Here is a 17,477-nt window from a genome sequence, read left to right as displayed (position 1 = left end):
GCTCCAGATGCCTGTGGTATAGAGACAGAATTCCACCAGCAATTGGGAGTAGCTTCAGGTGTATACTGTGCAGATGGCACAATACACTGACTGTAACTGCTCCAGCTGCCTGTGGTATAGAAACAGAACAACGCCAGCAATTGGGGGTAGCTTCAGGTGTATACTGTGCAGGTGGCACAATACACCGATTGTAACTGCTGCAGCTGCCGGTGGTATAGTAACAGAACAACACTAGCAATCGGGGGTAGCTTCAGTTGTATACTGTGCAAGAGGCCCAATAAACCCACTGTAACTGCTGCAGCTGCCTGTGGTATAGGAACAGAACACCAGCAATTGGGGGAGCTTCAGGTGTATACTGTGCAGGAGGCACAATACGCCAACTCTAACTGCTGCAGCCGCCTGTGGTATAGGAACAGAACAACACTAGCAATCACGGGTAGCTTCAGGTGTATACTGTGCAAGAGGCACAATACACCAACTCTAACTTCTGCAGCCGCCTGTGGTATAGGAACAGAACAACACCAGCAATTGGTAGCTTCAGGTGTATACTGTACAGGAGGCACAATACACCCACTGTAACTGCTGAAGCTGCCTGTGGTATAGAAATAGAACAACACCTGCAATTGGGGGTAGCTTCAGGTGTATACTGTACAGGAGGCACAATACACCCACTGTAACTGCTGCAGCTGCTTGTGGTATAGGAACAGAACAACACCAGCAATTGGGGGTAGCTTCAGGTGTATACTGTGCAGGTGGCACAATACACTGACTGTAACTGCTCCAGAAGCCTATGGTATAGAGACAGAACAACACCAGTATCAGGTGTATACTGTGCAGGTGGCACAATACACTGACTCTAACTGCTGCAGCTGTCTGTGATATAGAGACAGAACAACACCAGCAATTGGGAGTAGCTAAAGGTGTATACTGTGCAGGTAGCACAATACACCCACTGTAACTGCTGCAACTGCCTGTGGTATAGGAACAGAACAACACCAGCAATTGGGGGTAGCTTCAGGTGTATACTGTGCAGGTGGCACAATACACCGACTCTAACTGCTGCAGCTGCCTGTGGTATAGAGACAGAACAACACCAGCAATTGGGGGTAGCTTCAGGTGTATACTGTGCAGGTGGCACAATACATCGACTCTAACTGCTGCAGCTTCCTGTGGTAAAGAGACAGAACACCAGCAATTGGGAGTAGCTTCAGGTGTATACTGTGCAGATGGCACAATACACCGACTGTAACTGCTCCAGATGCCTGTGATATAGAAACGGAACAATACCAACAATTGGGGGTAGCTTCAGGTGTATACTGTGCAAGAGGCCCAATACACCCACTGTAACTGCTGCAGCTGCCTGTGGTATAGGAACAGAACACCAGCAATTGGGGGAGCTTCAGGTGTATACTGTGCAGGAGGCACAATACACCAACTCTAACTGCTGCAGCCGCCTGTGGTATAGGAACAGAACAACACTAGCAATCACGGGTAGCTTTAGGTGTATACTGTGCAAGAGGCACAATACACCAACTCTAACTTCTGCAGCCGCCTGTGGTATAGGAACAGAACAACACCAGCAATTGGTAGCTTCAGGTGTATACTGTACAGGAGGCACAATACACCCACTGTAACTGCTGAAGCTGCCTGTGGTATAGAAATAGAACAACACCAGCAATTGGGGGTAGCTTCAGGTGTATACGGTGCAGGAGGCCCAATACACCCACTGTAACTGCTGCAGCTGCTTGTGGTATAGGAACAGAACAACACCAGCAATTGGGGGTAGCTTCAGGTGTATACTGTGCAGGTGGCACAATACACTGACTGTAACTGCTCCAGATGCCTATGGTATAGAGACAGAACAACACCAGTATCAGGTGTATACTGTGCAGGTGGCACAATACACGGACTCTAACTGCTGCAGCTGTCTGTGATATAGAGACAGAACAACACCAGCAATTGGGAGTAGCTAAAGGTGTATACTGTGCAGGTAGCACAATACACCCACTGTAACTGCTGCAACTGCCTGTGGTATAGGAACAGAACAACACCAGCAATTGGGGGTAGCTTCAGGTGTATACTGTGCAGGTGGCACAATACACCGACTCTAACTGCTGCAGCTGCCTGTGGTATAGAGACAGAACAACACCAGCAATTGGGGGTAGCTTCAGGTGTATACTGTGCAGGTGGCACAATACATCGACTCTAACTGCTGCAGCTTCCTGTGGTAAAGAGACAGAACACCAGCAATTGGGAGTAGCTTCAGGTGTATACTGTGCAGATGGCACAATACACAGACTGTAACTGCTCCAGATGCCTGTGATATGGAAACGGAACAATACCAACAATTGGGGGTAGCTTCAGGTGTATACTGTGCAGGTGGCACAATACACCATCTGTAACTGCTCCAGCTGCCTGTGGTATAGTAACAGAACAACACTAACAATTGGGGGTAGCTTCAGGTGGATGCGGTGCAGGAGGCCCAGTACACCCATTGTAACTGCTGCAGCTGCCTGTGTTATAGAGACAGAACAACACCAGCAATTGGGAGTAGCTTCAGGTGTATACTGTGCAGGTGGCACAATACAGCGACTGTAACTGCTCCAGATGCCTGTGGTATAGAAAGGGAACAACACCAGCAATTGGGGGTAGCTTCGGGTGTATACTGTGCAGGTGGCACAATACACCCACTGTAACTGCTGCAGCTGCCTGTGGTATATTAACAGAACAACACTAGCAATTGGGGGTAGCTTCAGGTAGATACGGTGCAGGAGGCCCAATACACCCACTGTAACTGCTGCAGCTGCCTGTGGTATAGGAACAGAACTCCAGTAATTGGGGAAGCTTCAGGTGTATACTGTGCAGGAGGCACAATATACCCACTGTAAGGCCACGTACACACGCGGGGACTGTTCGCCCAACTTTGTCCATCAAACAGTTTCGGCAAACAGTCCGCTCAAAATTAGCATGGACGGACATGGCCACACACGACGGACGAACAGTTTGCTGAAACCGTGCGCGATGACGTGAACGGCACGTACGACGGGACGAAAAATACGACGTCCTATACACTGCATTATAACTTTCGGCGTGAAAATCCTTTCTGAGCATGCGCGCAACTTTGTTTGACGAACAAGCCTACACACGAGCGGACTGTTCGCTGAAACAAGGTTTCAGCGGACAGTTTTTCGGAAATTCCGAAAAACCTTGTTCCTCAAACTGTCCGCTGAAACTGTCCGCTGAAAGCCCACACACGAGCGGACTGTCCGCCCAAACACTGTTCAGCGGACAAAGTTGGGCGAACAGTCCGCCCGTGTGTACGCGGCCTCACTGCTGAAGCTGCCTGTGGTATAGAAATAGAACAACACCAGCAATTGGGGGTAGCTTCAGGTGTATACGGTGCAGGAGGCCCAATACACCCACTGTAACTGCTGCAGCTGCTTGTGGTATAGGAACAGAACAACACCAGCAATTGAGGGTAGCTTCAGGTGTATACTGTGCAGATGGCACAATACACCGACTGTAACTGCTCCAAATGCCTATGGTATAGAGACAGAACAACACCAGTATCAGGTGTATACTGTGCAGGTGGCACAATACACTGACTCTAACTGCTGCAGCTGTCTGTGATATAGAGACAGAACAACACCAGCAATTGGGAGTAGCTTCAGGTGTATACTGTGCAGGTAGCACAATACACCGACTGTAACTGCTCCAGATGCCTGTAGTATAGAAACGGAACAACAACAGCAATTGGGGGTAGCTTCAGGTGTATATTGTGCAGGTGGCACAATACACTGTCTGTAACTGCTCCAGCTGCCTGTGGTATAGTAACAGAACAGCACTAGGAATTGGGGGTAGCTTCAGGTAGATACGGTGCAGGAGGCCCAATACACCCATTGTAACTGCTGCAGCTTCCTATGGTATAGGAACAGAACACCAGCAATTGGGGGTAGCTTCAGGTGTATACTGTGCAGGAGGCACAATACACCAACTCTAACTGCTGCAGCTGCCTGTGGTATAGGAACAGAACAACACTAGCAATTGGGGGTAGTTTCAGCTGCATACTGTGCAGGAGGCCCAATACACCCACTGTAACTGCTGCAGCTGCCTGTGGTATAGTAACAGAACAACACCAGCAATTGAGGGTAGTTTCAAGTGTATACTGTGCAGGTGGCACAATACACTGACTGTAACTGCTTTACATGCCTGTAGTATAGAAATGGAAAAATACCAGCAATTGGGGATAGTTTCAGGTGTATACTGTGCAGGTGGCACAATACACTGACTGTAACTGCTCCAGATGCCTGTGTTATAGAGACAGAATTCCACCAGCAATTGGGAGTAGCTTCAGGTGTATACTGTGCAGATGGCACAATACACTGACTGTAACTGCTCCAGCTGCCTGTGGTATAGAAATGGAACAACACCAGCAATTGTGGGTAGCTTCAGGTGTATACTGTGCAGGTGGCACAATACACCGATTGTAACTGCTGCAGCTGCCTGTGGTATGGTAAACGAACAACACTAGCAATCTGGGGTAGCTTCAGTTGTATACTGTGCAAGAGGCCCAATGCACCCACTGTAACTGCTGCAGCTGCCTGTGGTATAGGAACAGAACACCAGCAATTGGGGGAGCTTCAGGTGTATACTGTGCAGGAGGCACAATACGCCAACTCTAACTTCTGCAGCTGCCTGTGGTATAGGAACAGAACAACACTAGCAATCAAGGGTAGCTTCAGGTGTATACTGTGCAAGAGGCACAATACACCAACTCTAACTTCTGCAGCCGCCTGTGGTATAGGAACAGAACAACACCAGCAATTGGTAGCTTCAGGTGTATACTGTACAGGAGGCACAATACACCCACTGTAACTGCTGCAGATGCCTGTGTTATAGAAACAGAACAACACGAACAATAAGGGGTAGCTTTAGGTGTATACTGTGCAGGAGGCACAATACACCCACTGTAACTGTGTTAGGTTCACAAGAAAAGATGACACTGTCCCTGCCTATCCTGCGCTCTCCCTGTAGCCGCAACACACTACACAAGACCGCCAAGCTGGCGGCCTTATATAGTGTGGGGCATGTACTAAACCCCCTGAGCTATAATTGGCCACAAGTATCCTGCCTGTGGCCAATTATGGCTCTCTTCGCTGCGGGTGCTGTGATTGGCCAAGAATGCAGGGTCACAGTGCATGCTTGCCAATTATCAGCCAGAAATGTACTGCAATGGCCACTAACATGGCGCAAACAGCACACAAAGTTCTGGATTCGCCGCACGGGTGAACAGCCAGGGTTCGAGTCGAACATGCTTTCAACTCGAACACCGAGCTCATCCCTAGTCTCGAATTAACCCCAGCACAACCCTCCCTCGGGCAGGATGACCTTCTACCTGCTTTACCTAGTGGTCTGCTTTAGTTGATTATTGTTATTGTATACCTATTTTGTTTCTGTTCTCTCAATTGAACTGCCTTACCAGAATTTGATAGTACCATGTATCTTTGTATGTTATTAAACTAATAACAATATTAAAAAGAAAGTTGGATGTCTTCCAAGTTGCCAAATTTATTGGCATAAGTGAGCATTCTTCTGAGTGAGCCAGCTTTTGATCAATCATCGCTGTGATAGCCTTTGATTGGCTATTACAGTGATCCTTCAAATAGACCCTCCCCTGTGCTTGTCTCATACCTTGGTTGGGAGCATAAGTGACAGTAGGGGCTTCACTTTTGACTGAGGTCCAAGCACTCCTGGTGTTGGTAACTGGGTGTGCAAGAACCAAAGAAGCACTGGTGCCAGCTAGGCTGGTTTGCTTGTGTAGCTTCTGGTCATGCCTGACTGGTAGATACTCCAATAGGATGGTACAGGACATCCAGGTGGAGGAGCAGGTGATATACAGCATCTAGTAGTGTATTGTCACCTGTGGCAGGTGCAGGATCATGTGGGCATGAATGTACTGGAAGCAGATGAGCATAGTCTAGGTTCAAGAAAGAAACAAGATCAGGAGTTGGAGCCAAGGTCATGCATTGAAGTCAGGGAGACAAAGCAGAAGCATAGTTAGGATGCAGGCCAATGTCATACACAGGTGACTAGTGAAGCAAAGTCCTTAAAACAAGCTAGGGTGACAATGGGAAGTCAAGCAGAAGGGAAATCCAGAACAAGACTAAGTTGGTAATAGTAATTAAGGCAAAGAGACTAGGAGCATAACGGAGCTGAAGATCATCCAGCAACCTCTCATGTCTGGTCACTTCCTTAAATAGGGCAATTGGTGTCAGTTTGAGGACTACGTGTGTGTGCGCATGTACACGCTGGCATGCATCTGAGCACTGGATAGTGGTAGAAGTGTTGGTTCTGTGAACTGGATCATGTGCACCTATGTGCTGGGAGTGCCCTGACAGTGCTGTTTTTTTTTTCTTCTGGGTGCAAAATGATATGATGGATCTTTTACTACAAGAAGAGTATAAACAAAAAAATGTGTACATAAAAAAAGTCATAAATAAAACAATAAGGCCTCTTGCACACAATACTCCTGTTTGAGCATCTATGTTTTCAGTTTTTTTTATGTATTTTCGTTCATTTTCATGCATATGCATTCTCACTAATTTTCACACATTTCCGTGCATGCATGGTAGCTTACTCATGCATTGACAATGAACAAACCTATGTGAATTTGCACGCAAACGTGGTTTGATCAGGCCTTGTTCTGGGTTAGGCCTCTTGCACACGATACTCCTGTTCGAGCATCTATTTTTTCAGACATCAGCTGTCGACAGGCTTCCCCACGCCTGCTATGGCTCTTAAAGGAGCCACCATACAGGTACCGCGGGAAGGAGCCACTTTGCCAATGTAAATGCGTGTGAGCTGGTCGGCAAGTAGTTTATAGGGTTCAGAGTTTGGGTCCAAACGTTTGCGATGCTCGAAAGTTCTGAGCAAGCCCAACCAGGAGGGGTTCGGCCAGACTCTAATTGCAAGCAGTCAAAAGTAATAAGTGCAATACAATGTTTAATATAATATGCACATATTTTTAAAATATTTTTAGTTAATATACAATATATGGCTTGTACTCATTAAATATAGTTACATTAATGATAGAATAAAATAGAATAAAAATAACTATTAGCTGCAACTAAAAATACTTAAATTGTGTTTCCTGTATGTATGTAATTTATATATTCTCAGAGAGGCACCGGGGTACATCTTCTTGACATATTCTAAAGCACATCACTCAGAAAAGGACAAACAAGAAGAGGTTCTCAAAGCAATTTGATTCTATTTAACAGCAATTAAATGATTATTAACACCAGATGTCTCTGCAAGATGTGCATGAACAAGCTATAAAGATTATTTACCAAAGTTACTTAACGAAATTAAAAGTTCCTATAGACATGAGATGACAGTCACCCTTTCCAGATGTTTTTGGTTGAATCAGATGGCAATACTCTCTCCATGGGCAGTTCCAAGCAATTTCCATGGGAAATAATGACCATTCCTGCTGCAACGATCTATTGTGTCTACCCTTTGATAAGCAGAGGCACCAGAAATGTTTGACAGGTGCTTCCACTCCACATAAAAAATTAACCACAGAGACAATCTGGAAGATGATCAGAACATATCTGAGTGTTCAGCTGCCTTTTTGTTGCCACTTCGGCTTCAGGAAAGTTTACCCCTTCCTGACCAGGCCATCTTGTGTGATATTACACTGCATTGTTTTAACTGAAAATTGCATGGTTGTGTGACACTGTACCCAACTAAAATTGATGTCCTTTTTTTGCCAGAAATAGAGCTTTCTTTTGGTGGTATTTGATCACCTCTGTGGTTTTTCTTTTTTGCACTATAAACAAAAAAAGACTGGCAATTTTGAAAAAGAAAAACAACAATATTTTTTACTTACTGCTATAAAACATATCCAGTAAAAAAACAAAAACAAATGTATTTTTCAATTTAGGCCAATATGTATTTTGCTACATGTTTTTGGTAAAATAAAATCCCAACAAGTGTGTATTGATTGGTTTGCGTTAAAGTTTTAGCATCTACAAACTATAGGATAGATTTATGGACTTTTTATTTATTTATTTATTTATTTATACTAGTAATGGCGGCGATCAGTGATTTTTAGTGAGACTGCAACATTCTGCTGGCAAATCTGACACTAAGTGACACTTTTTGGGGACCAGTGACACCAATACAGTGATCAGAACAAAAAAAAAATGCACTGGCACTGCATTAATGACAGGGGTTAACATCAGGGGCAATCAGAGGGTTAACTGTGTTCCCTGGGAATGCTTGTAACTGTGTGGGGGATGGTTGTTCTGTAGGAAGACAGAGATCCATGTACCTATTTAGCAGGTAAACAAGATCTCCATCCTTCTTTACTAGCAAAATGGCGATCTGCCTTGTTTACATAGGCAGACCAACACCGTTCTGCCTCTCTCCTAATGATCTCTGGGTTTCCGGTGGGCGTCAGGTCTGCCGGACCTACTGATTGGCTCCCGCTGTGTTTAATCACAGTGGGAGTGGGGCTCTAGTGATGCACGCGCACCCCAGAGCCCTTAAAAAAGATCATGCACAGGTACATGATTTTGTGCTTAAGAGCTGCCCTGCCACAGTAAATGTACGTGGAGCGGCCCTTAAGCGGTTAACTCATCCATATTGCTTGTTATTTATTAAATGTTTTCATAAATCAAAGAATTTGTTTTATACCTATATACACACAATACCTAAAAGTTTCAAAACTTGTAATGTAAAAAACAACCCACAAATTTCCCTCAGCCATTATATTTTCCCTTAGAGCATATTTTTGGATCAGCAGCTTATTAAGAGAAGAAAATAAGAAAAAACAAGCAAAATTGCAATAGTGTGATTCTCACTTGGGATGATTTTATTGCACTTGATTTAGAGGAAAAATGATTAATTTCACGTTTAACCAAATGTTTTTATTTATGTATATAGCACAGATAATTTACAAGTATTGTACATTCATATCAGTCTGTGTTCTCATGAAGCTTACAATTAAAGGTAAGTACCTCACATAGTTAATCTGGTTGAAAAAAAGACAACCTCCAGTTCAACATGCATACATTCTAGGGCCAATTTAGTCAGGAACCAATAGCTGACCAATGTGTCTATGAAATATGGAAGGAAACCCATTCAAGCATGGGAGAACATGCACTTAGTGTTATGGTTGGGTTTAGAACTGATGACTCTTTAACTGCAAAGCAGAAGTGCTAACCTCTAATCCACTGTGCTGCCACAACAGATAACTAAAACCTTGATTTTCCCTTACATATTGAGTTCAGTACATTCAATCTAATAGAAAAATGTTATTGAAAGGATCCAGATTTCCCCAAAATGTTGGTGAAATGATAAATACAAAGTTAGTCCATCTCTAATCCTTTTTTGGATAATTGAGTAGGGATGAGCTCAGACGTGTTCGCATGGAACACGTGCAGAGCCCACCAGGAAGCGCTGCGCTAATCACAGGCAGTGAGACATTGCCCGATCTCTGCAGCTGCACATCGGGGCAATGTCTCACTGCTTGTGATTAGCGCAGCGCTGCACTCACTTCCTGGCGGGCTCTGCACGTGTTCCATGCGAACACGCCTGAGCTCATCCCTACAATTGGGTATCATGTAGAAAACTGATCTCTGCACTTTTATACTTCAACCTATTCTTGCTATTTTGTTTAGGACAGTATAACAATGACATACAATACATGTGCATTCTTCTTTTACCTAGAAGCATATTTTGTGACACTGTTTCATATGTCTTATTATAGTAGACAGAGAAAAATGAGTACTGTCCATGATACTTTTTTTATTTGCACTAACATACACTTTTTCAGGACAAGCTTTCAGGTTATGTCTCGGGGTATTTGTTAGTGCAAATAAAAAAAGTATCACGGACAATACTCATTTTTCTCTGTCACAACTGCACTAATATGGCTACAATCACCTCTCTTATTATAGTAAAAATCTTTGGGGTTATGGAATAATAGTTTGTAGGCACACTAACTAAAATGGACCATTTGCTTTGTTCTATGTAAGAATAGTTTGTACAAAACTCTTTACAATTCAGCTACAAGTTGGAGAAGCATTGTATTATTCTATGAGTAGTCGAAGCCTTCAATATTTTTGATGTTGATACAAAACTTTCATTTGCATTATATAAATGTTTCTTTACTGTTGACTGAACAATTAAAACTAGTCACAGGGTAGCTTTGATGCCTACGTTTTTGTTTTTCCTAATTCAAAGGAAGAGTAATTGAATAACAAGCTAAGAAGTGTCCTTTCTATCACTAGTAATAAACAACAATATACTTTGTTTCTCACATCATCAAAATGTGAGAAAAAGTTAACATGGTTACAGTTTTGTTACAATCAGCTTGTCATCAGGTGTAGGCAGAAAAGTTTATTCATTAAACTGTTTAAAAGTCAAACAATAAACAAAAAAAATGTACTGCCACAAAAATACTACGAAAAATAAAACTAGCAAGAAGAATAAAATGAGAAAGGAAGATAATAATAAGAAAAACAAAACAAAGGGTAGAGGGCAGAGGAATAATTAAAAGTAGACTCTTTAGAATGTAATTTGTTTAACCACTTTAAGACCGGATTGTTTCACACAACATTTTTTAGATTCCAGTACTGTCACAGCCTGAATGACAATTGAATGTCAATTACTCAGTCATGCAACACTCTAATGCAGTGGTCATAAACCCTGTCCTCAGGGCCCACCTGACCTGTTAGTGGGCCCTGAGGACAGGGTTGATGACCACTGCTCTAACGAAGAACCAAGAAACACCTTTAAGCTTTTAAGCCCTTCAGCCCCAGAAGGTTTACCCCTTTATGACCAGGTAATTTTTTTGCGACATGGCCAATATCTATTCTGCTACGTATGTTTGGTAAAAGAAAATCCCAATAAGCATATATTGATTGGTTTGCACAAAAGTAATAGTGTCTACAAACTATGGGATATATATATATATATATATATATATATATATATATATATATATACATATATATATGGAATGTGTAATTATTTTAATTTTTTTACTAGTAATCAGCGACTTATAGCGGGACTGAGACATTGCGGCAAACAAATTGGACACTAAGTGACACTTTTGAAACGTTTTTTGGGACCAGTTACACTAATACAGTGATCAGTGCTACAAAATATGCACTGTCAATGTACTAATGACACTGACAGGGAAGAGGTTAACATTATAAAAAATGACATGTGTCCCTAGGGAGTGCATTCTAACTGTGTGGGCAGTGACATCACTAGGGTTGGTGTCACCTGGTGCGGTAAAACATGGTGTCACCCCACCCCCTCAATCATTTTTTTTGCATATAAAGCTGCATTCATGTTGTTCATATTTACAGATGAACACACCTGACTGCTATAGGAATCTACCTGAACTTAAAACATTTCCTGCTCAAAGAGCAATTGATAAAAAAACATTGTATGATTATATGGAGAAACATTATCTGCCTATGAATGTACCTCTCTAGAGAACAGAGAGATGTACTTTACTTATCTACAACAGCATATTATCTTTACTAGAACTTTGGTTCCCAGATAGAACTCTTTTCTAATTGATGCCGCAATCTAATCTATACCTCACTCACTATTGTCTTGGCGTGTTCATTGGAGTATTGTCCAACTACCACAATTAGTGGGTGGCAGTTGGGATACACTTTTACAATCCGTAAAAAAAAAGTTTTTGATCTGATTATATCAAATAATTTCCAGCACATGGGATAACAATCTGTTTTTTTAATAAATGTTTTTGTATGCATTGTGTTTTCAATGATGGAAGGTGCTAGTAATGCTGCATACACACGATCAGACTATCCGGCGGACTTAGTCTGGTGGACAAACCACCGTAAAGTCCGCCGGACTGGCTGAACGAGCGGACCTGCCCACACATGGGACTTTTCTGGCGGACTAGGTCACAGTCCCAGCATCCTCTGGAACTGTGACATCATAATGGGCAGGGACATCACTCGGCAATGTCCTATATAAGTCGCCGCATGCCGCGTCCCTGTCATTGTGGCCAGAGACAGCGACGAGCGAACAGCCCAAGAAGAGAAGAACAGAAGAACAGCAAGCAATGACGCAGACAGTGGCGACAGCAGCGATAGAAGACCGGGCCACCACTTGTAAAAGAGATAGAAGAAGGCACGGAGGCTTGGCAAGTAGAACGAAAGAGGGGGACAAGACCCCCGAAGAGGGGTTCAAGACCCCCGAAGTCAGAAGAAGAGAGCGGCAACGAAGAAGAAAGCCGGGCTCCTCCGCTAGTAAAAGAGCTAGCAGAAGATAGCGGAGGAGTCCGGCAAGAAGACCCCCGGAGATGGAAGAAGACCCCCGGAGCTGTGCAATAAAATATTTTTAACCCTTGTGTTTTATTTCAATTTTTTCACAGGTGAATGGGTAGGTGTACATTGTACCCCATACTCATTCACATAGGGTGGGGGGCTGGGATCCGGGGGCCCCTTATTAAAGAGGGCTCCCAGATTCCGATAAGCCCCCCGCCCGCAGACCCCGACAACCAATGTCCAGGGTTGTTGGAAAGAGGCCCTTGTCCTCATCCACATGGGGGCTGCATGGCCCCCCTTCCCCAAAGCACCCCCCATGTTAAGGGCACGTGGCCTGGTACAGCTCAGGGGGGGGCGCTCGATCGTCCCCACCACCTTTTCTGACCGTCCGGGTTGCGTGCTCAGATAAGGGTCTGATATGGACCTAAGGGGAGGACCCCCACGCCGTTTTTTCTGTGTAGGGCTTCCCCTTTAAGTCCATACCAGGTGACAGGGCCAGCAATGCTTCCCTCGCTGGTCCCGGCTACCAGGAGCCGTGCTCAAAATGAATGGACTTTTCTCCGTGTGGGAAAAGTCCGTTCATTTCAAGTCCGGCGGACATATTTTGGTGCAAAACTACTTTCTTAGTCCGCCGGACTTTTGGGTAAAAAAAGTCCGCCGGAGCCCACACACGGGGGGATTGTACGGCGAACTTGACTCCTCCGGACTTTTCCACCGGATTGTTTGATTGTGTGTACGCGGCATAAGTGGATTTCTAATAAATTTATTGAATTAAACTGCTTGGTTTAAAGTGCCCATTTTTTGACAGTGTGTCCTCCCCTTTTTTTTGCAAAATTAACACTGCCCTAGGGACAGCTGACAATACAATACATAGGTATCTGTATGAGGTTGGAGCAAACAGTGCAGTATCTAGGGGTATAGGGTATGGAATGCCTACGAAGAGGATTAAATCTGACAGCAGACAATGGTATGGGGGATTTGGATAGGATGGGATCTGTCCCTGCAGACAATACAACGTAAGGGTGATTGGAGTAGACAATGCAATGTATGGGCGATTGGAGCAGACAATGCCATGTATATGTGATTGGAGCAGACAATGCAATGTATGGGTGATTGGAGCAGACAATGCCATGTATATGTGATTGGAGCAGACAATGGGATGTATGGGTGATTGGAGCAAACAATGCGATGTATGGGTGATTGGAGCAAACAGTGCGATGTATGGGTGATTGGAGCAGACAATGCGATGTATGGGTGATTGGAGCAGACAATGTGATGTATGGGTGATTGGAGCAGACAATGCGATATATGGGTGATTGGAGCAGACAATGCAATGTATGGGTGATTGGAGCAGACAATGCCATGTATATGTGTTTGGAGCAGGCAATGCCATGTATATGTGTTTGGAGCAGACAATGCAATGTATGGGTGATTGGAGCAAACAGTGCGATATATACGGGGGATTGGAGCAGACAATGCGATGTACGGGTGATTGGAGCAGACAATGCGATGTACGGGTGATTGGAGCAAACAATGTGTTGTAAGGGTGATTGGAGCAGACAATGTGATGCATGGGTGATTGGAGAAAACAGTGCGATGTACGGGTGATTGGAGCAGACAATGCGATGCATGGGTGATTGGAGCAGACAATGCGATGTATGGGTGATTGGAGCAGACAATGCAATGTATGGGTGATTGGAGCAGACAATGCCATCTATGGGTGATTGGAGCAGACAATGCGATGTATGGGTGATTGGAGCAGACAATGCGATGTATGGGTGATTGGAGCAGACAATGCGATGTATGGGTGATTGGAGCAGACAATGCGATGTATGGGTGATTGGAGCAGACAATGCCATCTATGGGTGATTGGAGCAGACAATACGATGTATGGGTGATTGGAGCAGACAATTCAATGTATGGGTGATTAGAGCAGACAATGCCATGTATATGTGTTTGGAGCAGGTTTTTTTAAGTGTGGAAAATGTTTACCATGCAGGACTAGCAAAAAAAACTGAGAAAAAGAAAACAACTTTTAGCTCACAATCCAACTGAAGAGAATTTAAAATCAATGAACTAATTACCTGCAATACACATGTGACGTACGTGATAGAGTGCCTGTGCAACAAACAAATACATAGGCAGGACTACCAGGCAACTACACATCAGAATCCGAGAGCGTGTGACCAATATAAAGAATGGATTCAAAAAGCATAGTGTTTCAAGACACTTCAGGAACCACCATAATAGAGACCCCACATGTAGGACATTTTATGCTATAGATAAAATTAAAGGTCATTGGAGAGGAGAAAATAAAAGAATAAAAATCTCACAAAATGAAACCAAATGGATTTGTTTAATGGATACCCTTCAACCGAGAGAAATGAACATTGATGTCGATCTAACTTGTTTCCTCACAAATTTCTAAAGTGACATACAGATAAATCATTAACAGTACATCTTCCTGTTTTTCCCTAAACTTCAGGACATAGTAATTGGATAGGGTATACACCACTATAGAGGTTTAAATTATCTTTTAAAAACAAAAAACGAAAGTATCCCCAGAGTGGGGTTTTTTTAACAGCGTAAATTACCTGTGGAGGCTAGTTTATGTATATATGGAAATAAATACTGACATGTGGCAAAAAAATAATAATACAAATGTTTATTAGTAAAAAAGAGGATTGAACAGGTGACACAGTGGTCAGGGACTGAGCTCCACTAAGTGAATAAAAATATATGATATTACATGGATAAACAGAATACAATTATAATGCCTAGACCATAATACCACTGTAGATACAGTAAAAAATAGATAATGTGGACCCTTTACGCGTTTCGACCCTCTCGGGGGTCTTCTTCAGAAGGTTTTTATCTATTGTAAAAGAAGGAAGACAAACATAAATACATATCCATACATGGTGCACTGTACTGTACTAGAAATAATCTGCTGTAAGCAGAATATACACCAAACATTGCATGGTTACATAATTAACAGTCAATTGGTATACATTGCATAATAGATACCTATATCATTCACGTAGGAGATCCTCTTTGAAAGACAGAAATAAGCTCCGCCATTTCTCCCATATCCTTCACAGATGCGCCAAACTTGCATAGTTGAAGTTGGTCGCTATGCTCTACCGAAAAGGGAGAGCAAGGGAACGGAGTTCAAGGGATAAATGACTTACAGGGGATCACATCGCTATTGCTACCTCCAATATAAAATAGTGGAGGTAGCAATAGCGATGTGATCCCCTGTAAGTCATTTATCCCTTGAACTCCGTTCCCTTGCTCTCCCTTTTCGGTAGAGCATAGCGACCAACTTCAACTATGCAAGTTTGGCGCATCTGTGAAGGATATGGGAGAAATGGCGGAGCTTATTTCTGTCTTTCAAAGAGGATCTCCTACGTGAATGATATAGGTATCTATTATGCAATGTATACCAATTGACTGTTAATTATGTAACCATGCAATGTTTGGTGTATATTCTGCTTACAGCAGATTATTTCTAGTACAGTACAGTGCACCATGTATGGATATGTATTTATGTTTGTCTTCCTTCTTTTACAATAGATAAAAACCTTCTGAAGAAGACCCCCGAGAGGGTCGAAACGCGTAAAGGGTCCACATTATCTATTTTTTACTGTATCTACAGTGGTATTATGGTCTAGGCATTATAATTGTATTCTGTTTATCCATGTAATATCATATATTTTTATTCACTTAGTGGAGCTCAGTCCCTGACCACTGTGTCACCTGTTCAATCCTCTTTTTTACTAATAAACATTTGTATTATTATTTTTTTGCCACATGTCAGTATTTATTTCCATATATACATAAACTAGCCTCCACAGGTAATTTACGCTGTTAAAAAAACCCCACTCTGGGGATACTTTCGTTTTTTGTTTTCAACATACCAGGGGTGATCAGCGCCCTCTGACCCTGCATTGGGGTGTTACCGTCCATTTTTTCTAGTCTTCTAAATTATCTTTTAATAATTTTTTGGGAATAGGGTGAGCAGGGACAGGTTTTAAAAAATTGCCTCTGGTATATGCCCTGGAGCTCCCCGCACCTGGTCATTTTTATTTTTTATTTCTATTTCTATTTTTACTCATATTTTTTTCCATTTTTAATTCATAATTTAAAACTTTTCTATGCGCACATATTTCCTTCTCCCTAGTAAAACTAAGTCAATTCCAAGCTCTTTCCTCATCCTCCTCTTTTACCCACTAAGGCTGATAGGCCCAATCGCCTTAAAATATCTTTAATAGTTGCTGATGGTTCACAAATTCTTCGGTCCAATCAAATTTTAATTATGAATTAACAAGATTTTTTCAGGTCTACTATTGACGATTTAATGATGCCTGATTCTATTATTATATATATATATTTTTAATATTAAACAATTTTATTTTACTAATATTAAAAAACTATTTTTTGTATTTTATTTTAATATATATATTATTGTTAACATTAGTATCATGTTATATGCAATCGGATGAGTGTTGTATAAATGGGGAAACTAAATATAATTTGTGAGGACGATAACATCAGGTTCATTAGCATTCTGATCTCTAGGTCTGATGTTGTCGGCTTGTATGGAATTTTTTACCCATTGGCAGAAGCTATTACGTAGAGGCTAATGGGTTTGGACTTCGGTCCCCAAAAACACCAACAAAATGTATGCTGCTATTCTCGCACAGGCACAGTGGAGTCTCCGCGTACTATGTAAACAAAGGAAGTGTCGCAGTGTGGACGTTCCAGTCGACGTCTGATGACGAAACGCATAGAACGGCATTGCGTCACTTCCGGTTTGATGACAGAGCATGTATGCTCGATTTCGCTTGTATATGTTCACTGAAATGTGAGTAGATTATTTATTATAATAAATCTTCAGTTTAAAACAGAACTATACTATGGACATTCCCTTCTTTTTTATGTGGTCACCAAACGAAACATCACTAAAACTAGCACCATTATACTGAAGCCCAGGAGCCACCAATTGCTATACAGTGGCACATACTGTGAATGCGACGTACCCCTGGAGGGGTAAGGCTCTATGGTGAGTGTACTCGCAATAGAAGCACGAATAATAATCACAGCATCACGCACCATCCATATGAGAAGAAATTTTTCAGAAAAAGTTGTCTGACC

At 42.6% G+C, this 17,477-nt stretch overlaps 2 long non-coding RNA genes across 2 annotated transcripts; one reads left to right on the top strand and one right to left on the bottom strand.

Annotated features, from left to right (window-relative positions):
- Positions 1-14,970: 14,970 nt before the first annotated feature.
- Positions 14,971-15,539, bottom strand: LOC143933180 (uncharacterized). Its single transcript, XR_013263027.1, has 2 exons — positions 15,348-15,539; positions 14,971-15,195 (listed from the first exon to the last, which is right to left on the bottom strand). It is a non-coding gene; the product is annotated as an uncharacterized LOC143933180 (long non-coding RNA).
- A 21-nt stretch (positions 15,540-15,560) lies between these two features.
- Positions 15,561-16,121, top strand: LOC143933179 (uncharacterized). Its single transcript, XR_013263026.1, has 2 exons — positions 15,561-15,744; positions 15,897-16,121. It is a non-coding gene; the product is annotated as an uncharacterized LOC143933179 (long non-coding RNA).
- The last annotated feature ends 1,356 nt before the right edge of the window (positions 16,122-17,477 follow it).

Source organism: Lithobates pipiens, unplaced genomic scaffold, assembly GCF_037356315.1.
Source record: "Lithobates pipiens isolate NorthernLeopardFrog02 unplaced genomic scaffold, aLitPip1_a1.2 Scaffold_27, whole genome shotgun sequence".
Lineage (NCBI taxonomy): Eukaryota > Metazoa > Chordata > Amphibia > Anura > Ranidae > Lithobates > Lithobates pipiens.
The sequence above is the reverse complement of the archived record's forward strand: the minus strand, read 5'-3'. Positions and strand labels throughout refer to the sequence as shown.